The 22,858-nt window shown below is 43.9% G+C and overlaps 1 protein-coding gene across 1 annotated transcript in view; it reads left to right on the plus strand.

Annotated features, from left to right (window-relative positions):
- Window positions 1-648: 648 nt before the first annotated feature.
- The window catches only part of STEAP4 (STEAP4 metalloreductase), a 31,344-nt gene continuing 9,134 nt past the window's right edge, over window positions 649-22,858 (plus strand). The window contains exon 1 of the mRNA XM_065399223.1: window positions 649-733. The gene's annotated coding sequence lies outside the window, so the exon portion shown is untranslated. The remainder of the gene's footprint in view (window positions 734-22,858) is intronic.

Here is a 22,858-nt window from a genome sequence, read left to right on the forward strand (position 1 = left end):
GGAGGGTGCAAGGCCCCATCTCAAGGGGCCCACCTTAGGCCCACCCCTACTTTTAAGGGCTCAGGTTCCCACCGGGGCTGTGCCTGGCGCTGGGTGGTGGTAGGGGCAGGGCACAGGCCGTTTTGAAGCCGCCCCCCTCACTTGCCCTGTTCTGACCCAGGCAGAGCCCAGCCCCGCCCCGCCTTGGCATCAGTTAGGCCAGTTTCAGGGCCGTTCTCCTGCCCCAGCGCTGCCGGGCAGCCGCAATCAGCCAGAGCAACACGCTGCCCCTCCCGGCCTGGGCACAGAGCCAGCCCCGTGCCTAGGGCCCCACCGCGGGGGCTGGAAGGCTCTGGCCCCATGTCCCACCCGCTCCTGCAGTGCTGTGTCCCCAGCCATGCCCGCCTCGTGCAGCTGCTGCGCCCGCAGGAGCTCAGCCAGACCTGGCCGGGCGCCAGGCGCGTGGCGGTGCCAGCGTGACCTCTCTCGCCCTGCACAGCTGTGGGGCTTTCCCTGGGGCGCTGCCGGGAAATTCTCACCCTGCACAGTGGTCAGACTTGCAAAATCTCTCTCTCTCCCCCCTCCTCCCCTCCCCGCTGGTTGATAAATGCCTGGGAGGCTCGCGAGTCCCAGAGCTCTTCCACTCCGCTCCAAGTTGTGAGACGCGGCTTTGCAGCGACCCGATCCCGGCTGGCGAGGCGCTGGTTTGCTCACTACAGGCATCATCCCTCACCGAGAGTCGCGGGAGCGGGAGGTAAGTAAGTTTCTCAGGTGTCCCTCGCCTTCCGCAGCTCCAGCGGAGCGGGACTGCTCGCAAAATTGCTCCCTGCCCTTCCTGAGCCGAGGCAGGTTATATTTTTGCCAAGTCTGCACTACTCAGATGGCCATGAACTCAAACTTCTAAAGTGTCCCGTATGAGTTTACCCTGACTTTCCCCCGTGACATACATAGGGATGGCTTGTTTCCTGTCTCTTTCTTCTCTGTTAATCACCTTTCACAAAATGTTCCCCGCGAAGAGGTGATGGAAAGGGGCACCACCAGAGATTTATTGGGACTTTTTTGTAAGATAAAAATTAACGGTGGACTGGAAATCAGGTCTGTCTGTTACACAGTTCATAAAAACACAAAATCTGATCCCAAGTTTATTCAGTCTTTTAAAGGTATTTGTCATAGGAAGTAAGCAAAGCACCCAGAAATACCGCTTTTGTTAAAAATAAAATAAAATAAAAGTACTAACTAGACTGAAAAGCAGAGTTTCTTGGTAACTACAATACCAGAAATTTTGTTTTGGATTTTAGCAATCAAAGCAAAGACATTCCCATGGTATTTGAGTTTCCTGATCCTGTAGTTGAAAGGATAGCTAGATACTGTAAATTTCTTTTTCCTTTTGCAGATTCCGATATGGACTTCATTGTTGCTATGGTCAGAAATCAGTGTTTCAATAATAATGTATTATTGTTTAAAATTTGTATTTTATAGGTTGATAAGCAAATGTCTCCATTGTTACAGAAGGGAAAAGATTTTTCCTTAACAATGACTTGTACCAGACTGTTAATTCAGAGGCCACTTGAGGCTGTCAGAACTATTCTTATCTTTGATATATGAAAATTTCATATTCCCTGTAAACCTGCAATCATATAAAATGTCACTCAAAGTACAGCACATTTTTTTCAGATTCTTGTTCTTTTATAAAACGATGCATTCAGTTGAGGCTGTAATTTATTTTTTTGAGATATGGCCTTTCCAAAGTTCCCGGATTTGTTGATAGTAATGATTCAGAATAGCATGAAATTGTAATAACTAAGAAAGTACTCTTACTGCACCAAAATATTTCAGTAGTCTATGCGAAATCACGTTTACTAGTACTTTCTTCTTCCAGAGTGAAAAGTACTTAACATGTTTGTATAGCTGTGGGCCAGACAGCATGTTCCAATTACTTCCCTTCTTAGAACACAGAAGACACGTAGCTGGCTAAAGTAGCCTCACTTAGTGCTACACAGGAAGATTACAAACACTTTAAAGCATGATATTGAGGATCTGTACATTCTCAGCCTACTCTTTTGTATCCAAATCCCTTTTCTTAGTTCATTTTGAGATTGTCTTAGGACAAAATGGAAGGAGAGAGCAGCTCCAAAACATACTCACTAACAGAAATGGTAGAAAAAAAACATTATTTCATGTGATTTTTTCATTTGATTTTCAAGAAATTGTCTGGATGACATGATTTTTATTTCAATTTGAAATCAAATTTTAATTTCATTTTTATTTTTGAAGACTAGATTTTATTCCAGTTTTAGGGTATCCCTCCTCACACTCACTTTGTCTTCCTTTATTCTTGTTTGTCACTGAGTGCAATAAAACAAATAATGTCCAGGAACCATCCTACCCAACTCCCACCCACACTCCCTTTTTCCACTCTAACTTTTCAAAACTTCTCCAACTTTGGAAGAGTTACCAAGTGTCAAGCAGAAAAGTGAAATTCAAACTTTGCAAAAGTTACCAAGTTGGAGAAGCTCTGAAAAGGTAGAAGGGGCGGGAGGGGGTAGAGAGGAGAGAAGGGAAAGGGGGGAAATGAAAAAGTATGGGAGGGCAGCTTTGGACATTATTCATGTTATTGTATTCAGTCACTAAAAAGGAGGGGCAAGGGAGATGGGGGCCAAAACTTTCAAATTCTTTTCATCTTTCAAAGCTAAAACAAATTTTCAATTTGAAATGTCATTTCAAAATTTCCCCATCAAAAATAAAAAAAAAATCATCAAAAGTGATATTTTCCTACAGAAACACATTGTTTTCAGTGAAACCTCATTTTTCAACAGGAAAGGTTTCAGCCAAAAAATGTCAAGCTGTATTCATTAAACACCCAGGAAAATCCTGTTCTCAAGTGAGGCCAGGGTTCTTTATACAACAAAATCCAACTCAAAATTAACTATAAGACTGGATTTAAAATGTGTGTGTGCGCACACATACATACACTTACGGCTAGTTGTAGCTAGACTTGAAAATCTGTTTTGTGATAGAGGGCATGTAAGGAACAGCCCAAGATCAATTCCAGCATGGGAGACTCACTGTCCGTTTATCCACACCTGCCATAATAAAGTGTCTGAACAGTCAGTCATTTTACACACAAAACTCCCATTGACTTCAACACAAGTTTCACACATGTACTGACTACAGGACTGGGACATTACTGTTTTTTACTTCGCATTGCAAATAAGGGTGAATTGGAATAATAAGGGCATTGCACCTGATACCAGTCCATGAGGTTGGCTAGACATTCATCATGTTACTATGGAGACCTAACTTTCAGAGTACTGTACCTCCAGAACTCCTGCAGGGCTTAGAGCGGCCATCAAATTGCTAAGAGCAGAACAAACCCAAATCAGCATTATGTCTTATGTATCACGTTCTAAAGTACACGGATATAGGAAATATCATGTGGTGTTTCTATAAATCTCTATTGCTTTAGCACCATTATTGGGTGGCAGCAGTCTTCAGAGAGAAGCCACCATAGTTTCTATTATAGAATTTAAGTAACTCATGGTCTCTGAGTCAGGCTCATCCCTGGTTTAATTCGTTATTTCTTTCCACCTGAAATGTGAGAGATCATGGCAGAGGAGATGTTTTGGGTCTTAGAAGGTTGAAGTTAGTTTAAACCACACTAACAGGGGGCTTTAGGGGCTATGAGTACAGTTGTAACGAAGAAACAATGAATGATATTAGAGAATGACAGGGTGGCTGAAAAGCCTTGGTTTACGTGCACAGACACCTTTGTGACTGACTTTATTTGATCAGGAAAGGAGTAAGAACAAAAAGATTTCTTTCTGATACCTCCAGTCCTTCTGTTTCACAACAGATTAAGAAGAAAAAAACCCCACAAGCCGTGCTGCAGGAAGTAATTGGTTGTTATTTTGATAGGCAATTTAGATCAGAATAATTTGGTTTTAAATTAAACAATGGCATATTTTAAGAGATTATTCTTTTTCTAAACACTCGCCTCAATCTGCATTTTATCAATCAAAATGACCATTGATTGGGGCATTTCTCTTAATAAAACAGCTTGAGTGGTAGTGCTTTACACTATTGTGTCAAAGACCTGACTTCAGTATCTAACAATGGTATTTAAGAGCAAAATTCTCTTTTCAGATTTAAGTGATGGAAGTAGACTGATATTCTGTTGTCCCTGCTGGTACAGACCTTCCATTAATGTTAACGGGAAAGGAGAATATCAGAATTTAGATTTGCTGAGTGTATTTTAGGAGAATTGTCCCCTAAATATCTGAGCAGTCAGGGACTGAGAGCAATTCCAAGGCATTGACCCAAATTCTGCCCAAACTGTTTTGCCTTCCTGAAGTCAATTGAGATCCATTGGGTGTAAATCTGAGCAGAACTGAGCTTAATCCAGCTGCCAGGAGGTAGAAAACAGTGTACCACATTGCTTTGGGAATGTCCACCTGGACACAGAACTGAGTCATGCTCTGCTGCTGTTTTAACAAGGAGATGCAGGAGGAAGTAAAGAACTGGGTTGTTATCATAAACATGTTGTTAACATTATGTTACTGCTTAATTACCAACTAGGTCTGAATAGCCCTGTCTTCAGCAATTCTTGTTCCTATATTGTGGGGACAACACCTTTAGAATATCCTAGTTCCAGTGATGCCAGCAACTGTTTTGCTGTCCAGCAGACAACCTCTCCAATGTGTAGTGTCATATAGCCAGACCTCTAAGAAACTTGTTCATAGTGTTGACATAATGGACAGAAGAAGATAGATTGTAATAAAATACTTAGGGAACTGTTTACACCATTTATCAATCAGTTTTTAGCAGGTGATCTCATTGGATCCAGTGTATTATAATTGCTGCCATATTTATATGAAACTCTGGCATGGTTTGGGCTGTGAGGGGTCCAAAAGTATTTATTATTATTCATTTCTCTTCTTGAGGATATTACACTATTTTTGGAAATTGCACACTTTAAATAGCTTTTCTATACATGCAAAATATTTGCAAGCACTGCTGTTCTGTTTTAGAAAATATATTTGGGAAAATGTCAAGAATTTCAAATAAGAATTGATTTAACCCTGCCACTTCCTAAATTCCAAAGTAATTCCGGAGTTCTGCAATTCCAGAGATACAGAGTAAGAGGCCCAGATTATCCACTCCACTTTGTGTTGCGCCTCCAGTGCAAAGTAATCTGAAAACCAGCACGGTCAGTGACTGAAGGAGCAGCCAAATGACATTGAGCCTGCATAGAAATATAAAGGGTTGGGAAATGGGTGTGACCAAGATTTCCCTGCAGCATTGACCCCTCAGAGCCATTGGCAACTGCCATAATTTAGAGCAGCCTTCAGCTGACCAGACCAGTACACAGTGTTAGAAACCTGGACATGGACAGTCCTGCCTAGTTGTCAGAGCAGGACTCAGGCTTAATGATAGGAGCAGACATCCAGAGCAGGGAAACAGAAGCAAGGGTCAGCATCAGAGTCAGAAACCAGATGCCAAAGCCAACGGTCAAGGTAGAGTCAGAGCCAGAAATCCAAGGCAAAGGTCAGAACCGGGTTACCTGGAATCAGGGAAGATAGGAGCAGGGCTGGGAAAAGGCAGGAGCAGAGACTAATGCATCCACAGTCAAATGCTTTGAGCAACCAGTACGGCCTGCTGCTGGTTTTAAGAACATATCTGCTGATCCCCTCCACCAGTTGTGCTGTTTAACCAGTCAGGTGGCTGGGCTCTTAAACTGCCTGGGGGTTAAGCTAGCAGGTAAACAGACTATCTGCGGTCTGACACCCAGGAACTCAGGGAAGATAAAAATAGCTTACACTAGCCACCTTTGCACTGACACTATGAACTCTTCAGACATACTGAAGAGTACAGTCATACTATCACACTGGTAGCAGAAATTTTTACAGGTTAGTTTGTTAAACATTTCATTTCTGTAACAAAATATTGAGTAGTTACACACGGGAATAGTCTCCCTCTTCCACATTCTTTAAAATTAGCATAACATTTATGTTCATATTACACAATCAAGAGTTTCCTTTATGGGCACTGCCTACATTAGGTTAAAAGGTGTTGTAAATATACATTACATTAAGCAATACCAAAAAGTTACAGTCTACGCTGTCTGGGGAACTTTACAAGAAATGACTCTTATAGTGTGATCTGATTGCAACATCTGTTGACAGATCTTTAGTCAGGTCTGTTGAACCACTGCATTCTCTAATGATTCTCCCCAGTGGGGATAGTAAGCCGGAAGTATTGCAGCTGTTCAAACTGTCTCCCTCACTTTGTCCCTTTGTGAGGTACCTCACATTTGCAAATGATTCCAAAATCCCTGCTTTCAACAATAGTACCTGGAAAACATGGTTTACAAGGTGTCCCAAAATGCACTGATATAATCACAGTTGTCAGGTAAGCCGTGTGTGTACATACCAAAATGGATTGTCAAGAATGATGTTGCCACGTGGACACATCAAATTGCTACAAGGCCAGGGGATATATAAAACATCTCATCACTTTTTGATTTCATAGGTATAGCAGCATTTGTTCACGCAAGCTTTTCAGAAACTACTGCAAGGTTGACTGCTAGCCATTGCTTGGGGATTGTCTTCATCGGCAGTTATTTCCCCAACTCTTCTGTTTGCAAGTAGCACAAGTATAACTGGTACTTACTCAGGAGTGCCACCCATCACAAGGCATCTGGGACACTACACAAGTTGCAACAATAAGTTAGAAAGAATGGAAGCCAGCAGCTCGGGGCGGGGGAAGAAAAAGAGAAAACCGAGCCAATCTGACAAACAGGAGAAAAGGAAATCCAGAAAGGAAAAGGTGATAAAGGAAGGCCAAAATGGGCAATGCTGAACAGAGCTGCATAGGGAGGCTTCATATCAAGCTTTGAAAACTACAGAAGGACTCTGGTGGACGTAAACAGGGAAGGGGGATCATAGGAGGGAATGCTGAATTGAGAAGGTGCTGCTCTTAGTCCATTCAAGACAGAACCTTAAAATGGATGGAAAACAAGGACAGCCCAGAGGATCTCAGTTGTCTTGGATAGGAGGAGATGGCTAGATGGTGCCTCAGGCCCCAGTTCAATTATTTATATTGGGTGACCAGTTTCAAGTTTACTTTGTTATTAATCTGGCAAGGTTTACATGTAAGTGCTGGTACCAGTCCTTCCTTAAGACTCTGGAAAGAGGAATGATCAGTTTCAGAACAGTCTTGGTAATATTTTCAAAGTAGTGATCACTTCTTACAGAAATTACAGCAGAACTGGGTCTTTGCCCCTCAATTTACCTTGACTCCAAAGTACCCTGAATCTAAGCACATGTTTTGTGGGTGCAACGTGATTGTGATGCAGGCTCTAATGAGAGAGAAAGTGGATGAATTCTTCAAGATTCTGTCAAGGACATAGAAAATAAGCAAAAGGGAAAGAAAGGATTCTTTCTTTCTTTAAAATAGTATTTTATCAAAATATGGCAGTCCACAGCATTGTGCAAGCAAGAATGCAGATAAAATGAATGTACTGTAAAATCAGTTCTGGACCATATCCAATGTGTCTTTGATCCTGATCATGTGTTCTGTTTGTTTTGGCAGGCAAAACTCTTGCTTGAGCTATTTCTCTTTTAATAATTCCAACTTGTTCTCCCTCTTTCTCCCACCCTGCAACTTTATATTTAGTGATGGAGAGCCAAGAAACCCTACTGAAGCCTTTCCACAACAGTAGGTAGCCTGCAGTTTAATTTAGTCTATTCATCTGCATTCCAGAAGCGGTAGGTAACAAAGCGGAATGGGCCTGATTTTCCTCTCAATTGCACCAACACAGAAGCAAGAGTAACTCCACTGAAGTCAACAGTTACCCCAGGGCCGGCGCTTCCACTAGGCGACCCTAGGCGGTCGCCTAGGACGGCAGGATTTGGGGGGCGGCATTTTGCCGTCCTCGGCAGCAATTCGGTGGCGGGGGTCCTTCCGCTCCACGTCTTCGGGGCGCTTCGGCGGCGGGTCCTTCACTTGCTCCAGGACCCACCGCCGAAGTGCCCCGAAGACGCGGAGTGGAAGGACCCCCACTGCCGAATGCTCTGAGGAGGAGCGCTGCCGCTTAGGGTGGCAAAAACCCTGGCGCCACTCCTGAGTTACCCTCATGTAGGTGCGAAGAGAATCAAGCCCATAGTATGTTTCCATAGCTGAATAGCTTGTTTTCTGTGTATTGTTCAAAGTGACTGGTTTTGAACCAGCTGTGTGAGTAATCATCTGGATGCAAGAGCACAGCCAGCTAGTTAGTTCATGGATGTGTCTAGCAGTGTCCTACTGATGGACATTCCAAATATTCTACCACCTCAAAGTTCTAAGTCTCTCTAGAGACCAAAATAATATAAGAGGATCATAATTCAAACATGTTTGCTCACTTGCTCTCACTAACCTCCTTGTCTTTTGACAAATAGAGAATATTATATACATATACACCTCTACCCCGATATAACACTGTCCTCGGGAGCCAAAAAATCTTGCCGCATTATAGGTGAAACCGCGTTATATTGAACTTGCTTTGATCCGCCGGAGCGCGCAGCCCCGCCCCCCCAGAGCACTGCTTTACCGCGTTATATCCGAATTCGTGTTATATCGGGTAGCGTTATATTGGGGTAGAAGTATATAGAGCTATATGTACACCTTAGGCACTTTTAGGATACCCCTCATTATAATATTACTGAATATTAAGCACAGGTTGCCTTATTGGCATAGCCCCACATTGAGGGAGCCTGCTCACAGTCCAAGCAGGAACTCCCAGAGGAATTGTTATGGGGTGCACAGGGGATTTGAAAATGTGGGTTTAGGTGACTTAGCCAAGATCCCAGAGCAAGTCATTGGTCTAGTTGTAATAGATCTCTCGCCTCTCAGTCCAGTGCTTTAACTAGGCCTCAGACTTCTGGTGGAATCATTTTCTATTCAGTGCGCAGTTCACTGGATTAAATTAGTGCTTGATATTTTTAAAACTCTGAACAGTTTGACAACTCTGAAAGTGCAGAGAAAATAACTTGACTTTTAGCTGGGTCTTGTGTATTTATGGGAACAGTCTGAGGCAGTGAGATTTGCAGCTTTTTCAGTAGGGTGTTATGATTTAGACAACATTAAGCACACCTGTTAAGACCTATACTTCATATATTTAAAGAACCTCCAGACAGCTTTAGTGTTCTCCTAATAAAAAGCAGATGTGGGAAACAGAATACCTGTGTGTTGTCTGTAGTAGGATTTATCATCTCCAACAATTTGTTTTATCAGCTTTGTCAAACTCAGAGCTCTGGACCTTTTGCTGAGTGTAACTGCCCAGGAAAGAACCTCATTTACTTAAAAGTAAATTGGCCAATAATTGGTTGTAATATGTTTTTAAGCATTTGATCCCTCACATTGTTTTGTTCTCTTCTGTGGGGTTTTATATGAGAAACAGTGTAATTTATAGCATAATAATCCAGTTTAGTCACATATAAATCTCCCAGTTGTACGTGAATTAGAAGACAGATTATATAATGTATAAATGAGGAGGGAAGGAACTGTTTTTACAATTGTGCACTAATAAAAAACTGAGCATATTGTATTTTTATTTGTGACAAAGCCATATATATTTCAAAATAGTAAAATGATTTTTTTTATATAATTTAAACTAACTGTGGGTATCGCATATATATTTTAGGTTGCTTTTTAAACCGCATTATTCCGTTGTTCTCCAAAATGCATGAAGGTAGTTGATTAAAACACACGGCAAAATACTTAAAGAAAAATACATTCAATATGACAGTACCATTCAATATACATGTCATATAAAATTACTCAGTCTCTTTATCAAGTTGCTGGTAGAGAATTTAGTGTAAGTGCATTTGGTCAGACAGTTTGTCCAACTTGCATATTCATGGATATCTTTTTCCCTTTGATAAAATTATTCTGGCCTCAGACATTCCATCACAAACCAAGCATCTCATTACAAGGAGCAGACAGGGATTACTTCTGCTTGTGAGCATATGCAGGAATCTGTCCAGGAACTGATGAGGCAGGATTTACTTCTAGGGAAAGAGCATTTTGTCTGACTCCGTAGGGCAGGGATTGGCAACCTTTGGCATGCTGCCCATCAGGGTAAGCACCCTGGTGGGCCGGGCCGGTCTGTTTACCTGCCGCGTCCACAGGTTCGACCGATCGTGGCTCCCACTGGCCGCGGTTCGCCGCTCCAGGCCAGTGGGGGCTGCGGGAAGCAGCGGCCAGCACATCCCTCAGCCCACGCCGCTTCCCTGGCAGGCCGCGTGCCAAAGGTTGCCGATCCCTGCCGTAGGGCCTGGAGAGAGGAAAGACTGCCAACCAAGACAGGTGAATTCCTCAACAAAAATGTGTACTTGTTTACTCAGAAAAGACTGAGCCCAATTGTGCCCTGCCACTACACAGATGTGCAAGGAAGTATCCTCCACACAGAGGCCAGGCATAATCAAAACCTCTGCTCTCCCTGGACCTGCAGACTGTTCTCTTCCAGAGCTACACTGGATGAAATAACAGCTATAACCATTCAGGAGACGCAGGCAGAGTGAAGGTGTTGATTTGCAAGGAAGGGCACAGTCCTCACATATAGGTGTGGTGGGGGGTGAAATGTATGTAGGTCGATATGAATGAGAGGACAATGGATGTAATGGTAACAGCTGAACCAATCTGACTGAGAGCACGAGTTAAACACTGGACTCCTTGTGAAGCTAATAGAGATCAGCAGCTGAGAGTCAACACAGGAGCAACACAATGGACTAAATTACTGGCCGGTCAGTGAGAGTGCTTAGTTCCAAGGTGTCATGAGTTTCTCCCCATGCTGTTAGGTAACTATAAACAACCCTTTTTAAATGTGAAGGGGTAGATTTGGTTCACAAAGGTGAATCTAGAAAGCAGGTTTGATATGACATTTTTATCTTGTCTCTTCTATGACTTTCTGTAAATTTACTCTGACAAACCTCAGGCCATGTCTACACTACAAAATTATGTCTACCTAAGTTATATCGGCGTACAGCCACCACTGTTTTTACAGCACTTGTGCGGTGTGCATGCTACTCTCCTTGTGTCAGCGATGTGTGTCCTCACCAGGACTGCTTGTATTGATGCAGAGTGCAGTATACCGAGGTTAGGTATCCCACTGTGCAACTTACCACCATCCTGCACAGGGTGTTTTGGGAAGTTTTTGCAATGCCTCATGGGGCTGAAATGAGTCACACGGGAGTGACTGGGGCCATGGGGTCAACTTCCCATAATGAAATGTTCCCCATCCCATAATTTCCTCGGCAGCCCATAATATTTCACACCTCTTTTCAAAATTCCCACAAATCTGCATGTCCCTTCTCACCATCTGACATCTCTGACAGAGCATGAAGCCTGCACAGCTCTGCGCTATTGTCATGAGCATTGCAAGCATAGGGCGCCTGATCCAGCTGTATTTACAGAGAATTGGACAATACGACGATTCCTTGGAGGCTAGATTGCTGTGGGACAGACAGAAAGAATTCAAGGTGGTTGTTGGCATTTGTGGATCAGGTGGAGATGGTGCAGCACCGCTTCTTGGCCCAAGAAACCAGCACTGACTGGTGGGATTGCATTATCATGTAGGTTTGGGATGACAAGCAGTTGCTGCAGAACTTTCAGATGTGCAAGGCTACATTCCTGGATCTGTGTGCCGAATTTGCCCCAGCCCTCCAGTGCAGGGACATCAGAATTAAAGCCACACTGACAGTTGAGAAGTGAGTGGTGATTGCACTGTGGAAACTGCCAATGCTAGATTTCTATGTCAGTCAGTCAGGAATCAATTTGGAGTTGGGAAATCCACCGCAGGGGCCGTTGTCATGCAAGTGTGTAGGGCTATTAATTGCCTCCTGCTACGCAGGGCTGTGACTCTGGGCAATGTGCAGGACACAGTGAATGGCTTTGCAACAATGAGCTTCCTGAACTGCAGTGGGGCAAAAGATGGCACACATATCCTTATTTTAGCACCAGACCACCTTGCCACAGAGTACATCAACAGAAAGGTCTACTTTTCCATAGTAATGCAAGTGCTGGTGGATCACTGGGGTCACTTTACCAATATCAGTGTGGGCTGGTCAGGGAAGATGCATGATGCTTCCATCTTTAAGAACAACAGGACTGTTCAAAAAGCTGCAAGCAGGGACTTTCTTTCCTGATGGCTGATTACCACTGGCAATGTTGGTACCCCTTGCTCCCATGGCTCATGATGCCATACACTGGCCACCTCAACAGCACCAAAGAGTGCTTCAACTACAGCTCAGCAGGTGCAGAATGGCAGTTGAATGTGCCTTTGGTCGTAGGAAGGGTTGCTGGCATTGTTTACATAGGAGATTGGACCTCGGTGAGAAAAGCATCCCAATGGTAATAGCACCTGCTGTGTCCTGCAAAATATCTGTGAAGCAAAGGAGGAAAGTTTCTGCCAGGATGAACAGAGGAGGTGGAGCTCAATTAGAAGAGCTCAGTGCAGAGCTATACAGCTCAGGGAGGCTTTGAGAGAACATTTTAATAGTGAGCCAGAGTAAGGTGTGATGCTGTAGTGTGCTCTACCTGGCCTTGCTCTCTTGCAGCCTAGTATGATTCTTGTAGTGATTGCTGTGCCTGTAGGAATAGAACAGTGTTTGTGAATGATTTCATGGGTTTGTGACAAAATGAAGTACCAGGAAATTGGTGTGTGTCAGACCTGCTCAGCGTCAGACAGCGTGTGTTGTGAACTAATAACGATGAATCTTGATTAAAAAAATAGAATTGTATTCGGTAACATGAACCAGGCAATTTAAAAAAGCCATTTTAAACTTTGATCCCCCAAAAGGGTAAGCATTACATTCTCACTTCTCCACGGGACTGATACAGCACGGTGTCAGTCACCGCACCAGCCATGTTGAGTATGGCTCTTTGGGGGTGGGGGCAGGGTTTAAGGTTGGGGAAATAGCTCACAGGCATGAGTATATTGGTATAGGGCAATGGAACTGAATACTGGCACTGTTTTCCACAGGCAATGGTGATTTTAGTGGCTATCTCACTCCTGATGGAAACATAGGTAGAGAGAGTGCAGCTGGTGTCCTGATGCCATCTGGACCCATATGCTGCTAGCCTTGTACTGCAATGGTGCTTGCTGAAGTACTTGCTGACTGGCATGGGAAAGTGTCCTATCGCAGTGGAAGAAATACAGCAGCCTTCCCCAGAAACCTTCGGCAGAGGATTGCAGAGTACCTCCATGAAAGTTTCATCAAGATCTCTACGGAGGATTCACAAGACATCCTGGTGCACATAAACTGCTCCGCATGACCATTTTTGCTGCACTCTAGAGAGGAATTAAAACCAGGTAGCAACTCTATCTCTCTTGGTTGTTTCACTACCTCTTCTAGCACAAGTAAACAAGAGTAAATCAACAGATGTGTCCTGCTACTTTGGAGGTTCCATACCCTGTAATTTCAAAGCAAACTACCTACTCACCAGAGGTTCCTTCCCCAACATCAGGCTCACCTGTGCTCAACAATCGGGATTGTCTGGACTGCAGTGGAGTCAAAAACATAGAACCACAGGGTTAGAGGGACTGCAAAGGTCATCTAGAGTAACCCCCAACCAAGATGCAGGATTTGTTATGTCTAAACCATCCAGGACAGATGGCTATCCAGCCTCCTGTTGAAAACCTCCAGTGAAGAAGCTTCCACAACCTCCCGAGGCATCTGTTCCATCGTCCTACTGTTCTTACGCGTCCTGGCTCACTGTGCAACTGGATCCCCCTGGTCGCCCATCCCCCACACTCCTCCTTCTTTGTCCTCCTCCGCCTCCCTGTTCACAGTGGGGGTCTGTGACTTGGGCTCCTCCGAAGTATCCATGGTGCTCTGGGGGAGGGAGTCTCCACCAAGGATGGCTGGCATGCAGCTTTTTGTAAAAGCAGCAGGTCTCCAACTCCACATCAGATTGATTGTTGACCTCTCTTCCCTTCTGGTATGCCTGCCACAGCTCCTTGGCTTTCACGAAGCACTGTTGTGTGTTCCTGTTGTAGCCCTTCTCCTGCATCCGCTGAGCAATCTGCTCGTAGATGTCCACATTTCTACGGCTGGATCAGAGCTGTTCCTGCACAGCCTCTTCTCCCCACAGGCCCAGGAGATCCATATACCTCTTGTGTATCTGCAGCGTGTCGCCGGCATGGTCAGCTAGGCAGTTACACTCATCAATGGAGAGCTGCTAGGTGTGCTCACCTCGCCAGGCACCCAGGAAAAGGAATTTCAAAAATTCATGGGGCTTTAAAGGGGAATGGCAGCTGACCCCTGGGCAGAGGAGTTCACAATGGTGACCAAAGCGATCAGTATGGGGCATTATGGGACATAATTAATGCAGCGCTCACAGTGACACTGTGTTGACCTAACTACATCGACCCTGAGTCTACGCCGCCTGCAGAGGTGGTGTTAAGTCAGTGTAGCAGGGCAGTTACGTCAGCAGGAGTGTCTGTTCTCTGGTGTCTGTGCCTTGTCGTGGCGGGACAGTTTGCGTGCTCTAACGATCCCCAGAGTCTGTGTCGGCGGGGGCTTTTTGCTTCTGGTAGGTTCAACCATGCTGGATTGGTCTGGGGGGAGGGGCCAGGCAAAACAGACACCCTGGTCCTCCAGGTTGGGGGTTAGGTACATGGCTAACAACCCTGTCCCGTAAAAAACAAAATATGTTACGGAAACAGCGACAGAGAAATTAACCATTACTGTGTGTGATGGCCTTCAGGAGTCAATGACCCGTATGACTGCCAGTAGTGGAAGCCACTGGCATGAAGACTGAAGTGCTCAACACCAAGTCAAAAACCAAACTTGTTTTTTGGAACGTACGGACAATGTACGAAGCAGGGAAGCTAGCTCAGGTCACAGCAGAGATGAGACGCCACAACTTACACATCCTGGTTGTCAGCAAGAGCAGATGGGTGGGATCAGGAAGATTAACAACAGCCTCGGGAGAAACTTTGCTGTTTTCTGGACGGGATGATGGACAACACCATGAGGGTGTTGCCATACTTTTGAAGAAGGGAGTGGAACATTCCCTGCTTGAATGGAAATCCATCAGCAGCAGACTTATGAGAGCCAGACTGAAAGGGAAACACAATAATATCCCCTTGATTCAGTGTTGTGCTCCGACAAATTACAGTGATGAAGAAGTAAAGGACAAATTCTACCTTACACTACAGGCGGAGTTAGAGAAAGTACCACAGCACAGCCTAACTATCATCATGGGAAACCTGAATGCCAAAGTCGGTAAGGACAACACAAACAATGACAGAGCAATGGGAAGACATGGGTGTGGCACCATGAATGAAAACGGAGAGAGGCTTGTTGATTTCTGTAATATGAATGACCTAATCATCGGCGGAACCGTATTTGAACATTGTGAAATTCACAAACTGACATGGTGTTCTCCAAATGGCAGAGATAAGAACCAGATTGACCATATCATGATCAGTGGCAAATGGCGACACTCACTGACAGATGTGAAAGTGAGAAGGGGTGCAGATGTTGGCAGCGACCACCACCTTGTGACAGCCTCCATCAAGCTAAAACTGAGAAATGTGGGTTCACCAAACAAGGGACATAGATGTTTTGATATTGACAAGCTAAAGTCCCTTGAAATACTGAAAGCCTTCATTCTGCAGTTAAAGAACAGGTTTCAAGCACTTGCAGACCTTGATGAAGGGGAGGGGACTGCAGATGAGGAGATCAACAAGAAATGGGACAAAGTAACAGCAATTTATAAACAGAGCAGTGAAGCCTGTCTAGGCTACAGGCAGAAGAGAAGGAAGGAGTGGATTACATCCAGCACTTGGAACGCCATAGAAACCAGACGAGCCCTGAAGAAAAAGGTTTTAGACACAAAGTCCCGGAAGCTAAAGGACAAATACAACAAGCAGTATAGCAAGGCACAACGGGAGATCAAACGCCTTGTGAGAGTGGACAAACAGCATTACATTGATAATCTGGCAACACAAGCAGAGGATGCAGCTGCTCGTGGTGAACAAGGAACCGTATAAAATGACGCGGCTTATCAGTGGTAAACGGCAGACACCAACAAACACTCATCAGGAACAAACAAGGACACCTACTAACAACCAAAAAAGAACAAGAAATGCGCTGGACAGAGCATTTCAAAGAATTGCTGAACAGGGAGCCACCTAAAGAGGAAGCAAACATCCAGGAGGCAGAAGAAGATCTTGATATCAACACAGACACCCCAACTAAGGAAGAGATCATTCAAACCATCAAATCCTTAAATAATGGGAAAGCTCATGGCAAGGATAACTTGAATGCAGAATTGTTCAAGGTAAATCTTAAATTAGCAGCATCTATCCTGGCCCCTCCATTTACATCAGTCTGTGAAAGGGAAAAAGTGCCAGATGAGTGGACCAATGGGGTTACAGTGAAGATACCAAAGAAAGGAACTCAGTGATTGTAATAACTGGCATGGTACCACACTTTTATCTGTGCTAAGCAAAGTATTGTGTAAGATCATAGTCCAGCGTATATCAGAGGCAGTTGATAGCATTCTCAGAAAAGAGCAAGCTGGTTTTCAGAAAGGGTGTGGATGCATAGCCCAGATCTTCAGCTGGCTAGGACTCTATATTAGGAAGCAACCAACAACAACACTGCAGAGCAAAAAGCAGATAAGCAAATTGTTATAGAACTTATATAAGGATTCTTTTCCAAAGAAGTCAATCTTTACCAAAAAAAAGAAAGCAAGAAAATATTATGGTAGAAAAGCCAGATGCCATGTATTGATAAGCATTTCTTTGGCATTCATCCCTATAGTATCTGAACACCTAAATAAAAGAACTAAAAATAATTCTTATATGTTTTCTGTCAAGCATTATGTACGTACTGTAAGACTATCACAGAACAAAGCTAGGTTATGTTGCCATCTACTGGCTGAACAGAAATATAGTGGCTCTCTAAGTAAAATTTACAAACCCAAATCCAAAAATAATGCAAAGTGACCATGGTTTGGAGTTTCATTACAAAAGGCAAATTCTCCAAGAAAGGCTCACAAACAAAGGCTACAGATCCATAAGAACCTGAAGAGGAATCAACTGTATTTTCCCCCCTCCCTGTCCTGTAGCAGGACTCAGGTCCACTTGCTTTTAGCTATCGCTGGGTGAGGGAAAGTCAGTGGCTTACAATCACTTCCTCTCACAACATCTGTTCTCGGTCTCCCAAAGAAAGTGATGGAAGCCTTTGCCTTTGGACCACTGAGAATTAGACGTGCATAAAGATTCCATTTGCTGCTGTGGATGTCAGGGAACTGGGTGTGGCTCCCTGATTCTCTGTACTAGGGACTTGGAGGTTTCCACTCCCTTTGCACCAGAAGCAGACTGGGGTAGAAAATCTGTCTCAAATGCTGGAAACAATCCTATATTGGTAGAGAATTGGACTGTATAACATCATAGGTTTCGTTCACTGTCTTATGAGAATCTGATTAATATTGTTTAAGTCAAACTGATTCAATTTTAGAGCAGGTTGAAAATGGAAAACCATTTTTAGTGGGGAAAAAAAATAAAAATTGAAGTCACTTGCATTCTGCAGGTTTAGAAAGAATTTTTTAAAATTTCTAAAAGATTTTGTTCGGAAAAATTCTGTTTTCAATTTTGGGGGGGGAGGGGTTCTTCATGCTTTTCTTTTACCCCTCTCTCCCTTCATTCCCTTTGGCCACTGAAAAAGGGATGTGTAGGAGACAAAGGGTGGAAAGGAAAAAAAAAAACTGAACACCTTCCCCCCCCACACACACACACACTTACTTTTCATTTTCTAGTTTGTTTGGTTTTGGGGGGGAATCGAGAGACTGAAATTTTCTGAACAATTATTTTGAAACTTTAACTACGTTCTCTTTTTTTCTCTTTCCCAAACATTTTAAGGAAAGACACCAAGGGATATTTCACATTAAACTACTTTCCCTGGTGTTTTACAAATTATTTTCCTCTGAAGTTTCTCAGAGGAGGGGTGAGCAGACAAGTTATTGAATGATTGAATTGGAATAGGGGGATATATATGTGTCTAGATTCCAGGAAACAAAAGATTAGATTCCTCAAACACCTGTAGAAGCTCCAGCCCATGTAAACATAAGAAGAGTGTTTTTAGAACAAGCGAATTACATCTCCACATTCATTGGACAAATAGTTATAAGAGAGTGAGAAGCAGCCCAATATAGGGCACAATCCTGCAAAGTACTAAACATCCTCAACTCCCAGAGCAGTGATTGGGAGACAAGTTCATTATATTCATGTTCTTCTTGCTAAATGAATATTAACAGACATGAAATGCTGACTATTTTAAAATAGTAGGTAGTACACAAGCTTCCACCTTTCCAAAGATACTGAGCATCTCAGAGGATCAGGTCCTGGCTAACAGCATGAGAACCACTTTAAAATCTCTTCAGTGATTTTGCATCAAACGCAGACTGTAGAACAGTGATACTCAGACTGAGGCTCGCGAGCTGCAAGTGGCTCTTTAATGTGTCTCCTGCAGTTCTTGGCAGCATGTGATATTAAAATACTGTGTGATTTCATTATTAACCAGTCTACGTTATTAACCAATCAGGATGCTTTTACTATGTTGTTAACCATTGTAGTTGATAAAATAATAATACTTGGTCAGTCATTTTGCTGTGAGAATAAATGAAACAATGACTTTGCACTCCTGTGGCTCTTTTGGGTAATGTTGATTGCTAATTTGGCTCCTGAACCACTGAGATCTGAGTATCACTGCTATAGAACCAGAACAGCATGATAACTACTTTGTAGCATGAGCTATTTAGCATTAGGTCACAGTGTAACAGAAATCTCTGATAAAATATCTGTAATTTAGTGCCCATTTTTATTTATTTATTTATTTGTATATTTATATATTTGTAATATATCTTAATGAATAACATTTAGAGGGAAGTAACTAAATCTCTTTCCATGTGATTTATTTTTCATAGCTTCCCACTTTGCTGAAGCTATTTCATAAGGCTGCAACTCATTTTAATTGAAAGAGTAATCAAATATGCATATTTCCAAACCACACAACTCCAGAGTTGTTCAAAAGAAGGCTAAATTTAAAGTGCATATTATTTTTTTCTATCCATTTTTGGAATAAGTGGTAGGATGAAACCTGTGTCATTAACTGGATGTTAATTGTGGATATTTTGAAAGATTCAATAATGTGCTATTTCAGCACACTCAGCATTAATATTCCCTTAAACACTAGTGTAAGACTTTATGTTCATCAGCACTTAGTTTTTTTTTGTTTTGTTTTTTTAGCTAATTACAACAGCATCTACAAGCTCCAACAAAGATCAGCATCACATTGTGCCAGGTGCTGTGCACACATGCAGCATGACACAGACTCTGCCTTTAAAAACTTACAGTCTAATAGACAAGACAGACAAAGGAAGTATTATTCCCATATGACAGCCTGGGAATTGAGGCATAGAGAGTTTAAGTGACTTGGCCATGATCACATAGGAAGTCTGTGACAGAGGTGAGAATTGAACCCAGTCCAAAGTCCTGGGGCTTGGTCCTGGAAGGTGCTGAGCATTCCGGCCCTCATCCAGCAAGGCACTTAAGCAAGGAACAATCAGTTACACATATACAAAATGGGAAATGACTGCCTAGGAAGGAGTACTGCAGAAAGGGAACTGGGGGTCATAGTGGACCACAAGCTAAATATGAGTCAACAGTGTAACACTGTTGAGAAAAAAGCAAACATCATTCCGGGATGTATTAGAGAAGAGTTGTAAGCAAGACACAAGAAGTACTTCTTCCACTTTACTCCATGCTGATTAGGCTTCAGCTGGAGTATTGTGGCCAGTTCTGAGCACCACATTTCAGGAAAGATGTGGACAAATTGGAGAAAGTCCAGAGAAGAGCAACAAACATGATTAAAGGTCTAGAAAACATGACTTATGAGGGAAGATTGAAAAAACTGGGTTTGCTTAGTCTGGAAAAGAGAAGACTAAGAGGGGACATGATAACAGTTTTCAAGGTACATAAAAGGTTGTTACAAGGAGGAGGGAGAAGAATTGTTTTTCTTAACTTCTGAGGATAGGACAAGAAGCAATGGGCTTAAATTGCAGCAAGGGAGGTTTAGGTTGGCTATTAGGAAAAACTTCCTAACTTTCAGGGCCGTTAAGCACTGGAATAAATTGCCTACGGAGATTGTGGAATCTCCATCATTGGAGATTTTTAAGAGCAGGTTACACAAACACCTGTCAGGAATGGTCTAGAATCTGGTTCCCAAACTGGGGGGTGTGCCCCCCTGGGGGGGCATGAAGAAATTCCAAGGGAGGCGCGAGGCTGCCTGGCCCTTGAGCTCCCAGTCGGGGAGGCTAGCCCCTGTTCCCTCCCCTCCTGTCCTCCCTCCCCTGCAGGCACGCCGCCGCACAAGCAACATGACTTGCGCCCGCCCACCTCCCAGGCTTTCCAATAAGCCAGTCCTGCTGCTCTGAGCAGCCTGGTAAGGGGGCGGGAAGCGGGGGGAGGGAGGTTGGATAAGGGGCAGGAGGTCCCGGGGGGAAGTAAGGGGAGAGGGAGCAGTTGGATGGGGCAGAGGTTCTGGGAGTGGTGGTCAAGAGACAGGGACCGGGGGGGTTGGATAGGGAGCGGGGTCCCGGGGAGCGGTTAGGGACGGGGGGTCCTGGGAGGGGGCAGTCAGGGGACAGTCAGGGGACAAGGATCGGGGGGGTTGGATGATGGTAAAGGAGAGGTGGGGGGCGTGAGGGTTTCTCAAAAATTAAAAAGGGGGCGTGATGCCGAAAAGTTTGGGAACCACTGGTCTAGATAATACTTAGTCCTGCCATGAGTGCAGGGGACTGGACTAGATGACCTCTCGAGGTCCCTTCCAGTCTGATAATTCTATGATACTATGTGCTCAACTTTAATCATGTGAATTGTCCCATTAAGTCATGCTTAAAGCAAAGCATATGCCTAAAGCTGTGCTTTATCAAACCAGTGTTTTCAAACACCTCATGGGATTGAACCCTGAGCCGCAAGATGATATAGATGTTATTCTTCATGTACAGTCCTTTATATTGATGTTGTATTAAAATACATCAGCTGATGTAGTAAAGTATATTAGTGGGAATTACAGCTAGAGCTGTGGGAAACTCACTAGGTCTTTTTGTCATGGATTCTGTCAGACACTTGTTAGTTTTGATTTTCACACATTCATACCCATTGAGTTGCAGCCTGAGTTTTAATTTTGAACCAAATGCACATAGGAAAGCCAAAACTCAGAACAAAATCATCATTGCCTGTAGGTTTCTGAGGTTTTGAGACACCCAGATGACTTACCCTGTGAACTTATCACAGAAGATTCATTACAAATCATAAACCCAGAGGTGAAAGTAGGCCAGTACAGGCCTGTCCGGCATACCGGTAAGAAGTGGCCACCGGTATCGGCCTGCGGCAGCGCTTTAACATTGCTCTTCCTTCCTCCCCGCCCCCCATCCAGGGGCGCCGACGGGTAGGCACCCTACCGGCAGGGCCACTGACAGGGAGTGAGGGGGGCAAAAGGGGCAGCTGCCCCAGAGCCCGGTGATTTAAAAGGGCCTGGGGCTCCCAGCCACCTCTACCGTGGCAGCAGCCAGAGCCCCAGGCCCTTTAAATCGTCACCAGAGCTCCGGGCGGCACGGGCCGGGCAGCATGGAAGGGCTGGCTGGGGGAGTCTGACCCTCAGCCCCGCCCCTTTCACCCAAGGCCCCACCCCTTCCAGGGGCCCAGAGCCGGGCCCCTGTACTGGTAAGTAATTTATCTTACTTTCACCCCTGCATAAACCTCCGTCTAGAAAAAAAAAATCAAGCCAATTCAGCAACAGCTGGAAATTTTACTAAATTTTGCCCAAAAGTTTGGGGGAATAATAGGATTGGAAAGGGGTCAGATGGAAGTCAACTCATTTCATTTCCATATTTGTTCTTGTAACTAGGCAAGTTACAGATGGCTTGTAGCTTCAAAGCCAACTTTTTCCATATCACTTAGTACAGTGCTGTATTCTTGGATTATGTGTTGCAGGAACAAATGTTAAACTACACAAAGTTATCAAATAAGATTTAACAATGTACGATATCTATGAAGACATTAACTACTGACTAATTTATCTCTGGTATTTGTGTGCCATCAAATCACTACGGTGATGATAATAAGCACCATCATCTTTCATTATGTCTGACACCCAGTATTTCCTAACAAACAACGCTGAATTCTCCTTACTTTATTCATGCAAGTGGCCTCACTGCATGACATGGGACTAGTTGTGAGAGTGAGGCCAGCAAAGTTTGGCCTATCAGCTCTAAGGGCCCAATCCTACAAGGTACTGAGCAACCTCAACTTCAGCTTAGCTAGGAACTGAAGATGCTCAGAACCCTATAGGAGGCTGTCAGCACCTTGTTGGATAGGGCCCTAAATAGTAGAGCAAAGAAAAAAAAATTCTTCTGCAGACTTCTCTCTAGGGGAAGAGGAATGGAGAGTTCTAGAAAGGGATGAAAGAGAGAAGAGCCCAGTGTGCTATAGAGCAAAAGGCATACAGACAGCCTTCCTTAAAGGCATTTTTGGGACCTGAGCTTGCCGCCACTGAAGTGAAAGACAGAATTCCCATTGACTTCATTAGGAACAGGATGTGCCCAGAAATACAGTCATTTAATCATCATTGCTCTCTGACACAAGCCAGTGCAATGTTTATAAGCCTATAAATACCTCTTATACTTTCGGCTCCTACAAAACAGTTTATTACCACTATACTATGCCATAGCCAGCCCAAGTGTGATTACTGTCACCCTGAAGAGTTGTAAAAGACTATGTTACCTGTCCTGTGTTTCAGATGTGGGTGAATTCAGTTATGTAATCTCT

The sequence above is a fragment of the Emys orbicularis genome, chromosome 2 (genome assembly GCF_028017835.1).
Source record: "Emys orbicularis isolate rEmyOrb1 chromosome 2, rEmyOrb1.hap1, whole genome shotgun sequence".
Lineage (NCBI taxonomy): Eukaryota > Metazoa > Chordata > Testudines > Emydidae > Emys > Emys orbicularis.